This window comes from Dipodomys ordii, unplaced genomic scaffold, assembly GCF_000151885.1.
Source record: "Dipodomys ordii isolate 6190 unplaced genomic scaffold, Dord_2.0 Scaffold13, whole genome shotgun sequence".
NCBI classification, from domain to species: domain Eukaryota; kingdom Metazoa; phylum Chordata; class Mammalia; order Rodentia; family Heteromyidae; genus Dipodomys; species Dipodomys ordii.
In genome coordinates, this window is record NW_012267229.1 from 15,249,225 (window position 1) to 15,251,142 (window position 1,918).

At 38.4% G+C, this 1,918-nt stretch overlaps 1 protein-coding gene across 1 annotated transcript in view; it reads left to right on the forward strand.

The window, feature by feature from the left end:
- Itch (itchy E3 ubiquitin protein ligase) overlaps positions 1–1,918 on the forward strand; it is a 104,904-nt gene that overhangs the window by 36,549 nt on the left and 66,437 nt on the right. The window lies entirely within an intron of this gene.

Sequence of the window (1,918 nt, forward strand, 5' to 3'; positions counted from 1 at the left end):
AGGAGGAGGCTACAATGCTTGATAAGAAATGTACTCATTATCTTGCCCATGTAATTGTAACCCCTCTGTACAGTATTTTCACAATTAAAAAAACATATATATGACCATAAAAAAAAAACTTATCCAATGGGGCTGGAAGGTGGCTCAGTGCTTGCCTCGCATGTACTAGGCCCTGGGTTCGATTCTTCAGTACCATGTAAACAGAAAAAGCTGGAAATGGCACTCTGGCTCAAGTGGTAGAGCCCTAGCCTTGAGCTGAAGGTCTTAGGGACAGTGCCCAGAGTTGAAGCCCCATGACAGACCCAAAAAATTAATTAATCAATTAAATTAAAAAATATATATTATCTGATGGACCAGAGATATTAGTTGAATACCCTGATGGGTTTGCAAGTAGTAGAGTCAAAATTGCAGCTGATGCATCTTCGAACTGGCTTCTTATATTCTGGTTTCTTTTTTTTTTCTTTTTTTTTTAAACTGGTCCTGGGCCTTGAACTCTGGGCTTAGGTACTATCCCTGAGCTCCTTTTGCTCACGGGCAGTATTATACCACTTGAGCTACAGCACAGCTTCCAGCTTTTTCTGTGATTAAGAGTGTCATGTATTTTCCTGCCCGGGCTGGTTTCAAACCTCGGTCCTCAGATCTCAGCCTCCTGAGTAGCTAGGATTAAAGATCTGAGCCACCAGCACCCAGCTTATGTTCTGGTTTCTAACTAAGACAGTAGTAATAGTTTCCTACCTAAGAATGCCTGATAGTGTCCTTCCTTCTGTTTTGTTGATGTCATTGCTTAAAGTAATGACATCTTTATGAAAACGTCAGTAGGCAACTGGATACAATGCTTTCTTTTTCCTGGCACAGGATAGCTTGTCTTCAAACTTGCATTAACATTAATAGCCAATAGAAATCAAGAACACAATGATAGCAAAGTTACCTATGCTTGTGATAAAGTAGTGCTTTTTTCCCCTAAGATTTGGGATTTTGACAACTTGACTTTATTCCTGTTTATACAAGGCCTTCCAAAGATTTATTTGAAATCTGAATTAGATATACCTAATAATGTGCTAATAGTATGATAAGTAGTCTGATAATGACTGGTAATTTTGGTCTTTCTGCCTTAAAATTTTTTTTTTTAATTCAAAAGTGCCAGTGACTCATGCCTATAATCCTAGCTACTCAGGAGGCTGAGATCTGAGGATAGCAGCCCAGGCAGTAAAATCTGTGGGACTCTCCAATTAACTACCAAGAAGTTTGAAGTAGAGGTGTGGCTCTGGTAGAGTGCTAGCCTTGAGCAAAAAAGTTCAGGGACAGGGCTGGGAAGGTGGCTCAGTGGTAGAGCGCTTGCCTTGCATGCATGAGGCCCTGGGTTTCATTCCTCAGTACCACATAAGCAAAAAGAAAAAAGCCAGAAGTGGTGCTGTGGCTCAAGTGGTAGAACACTATCCTTGAGCTGAAGAGCTGAAGGACAGCAGTGCCCAGGCCCAGAGTTTAAAAAAAAAAAAAAAAAGCTGTTTTCTTTGTACCTATTTAAGGGTCCTATATATAACAGACAGTTGTAATAGTTTTGTTCTTTTGAGAGTTTTAATGATTTTTTTTTATCATTTTTCTTGAAGTATTTAGGGTATAAAAGTTGACCAAATGTTAGATTTGATTTAGAGTTAAACATATATCAAAAAAGGGAAAAGTAGTTTATGAATATTATACTTTAGCTAATTAACCTTTTACTCATAATGATAAACATTTGTATACAATTTTGGTAAGACATTTCAGTTATAAGAACATTTAACACATTTTTCCTGGAAAACTCAGTTTTTAATTTAAGTGATACATTCTTTACTAGAAATACTTAATAAGGGGCTGGGAAGGTGGCTCAGTGGTAGAACGCTTGCCTTGCATGCCTGAGCCCCTGGGTTCGATTCCTCAG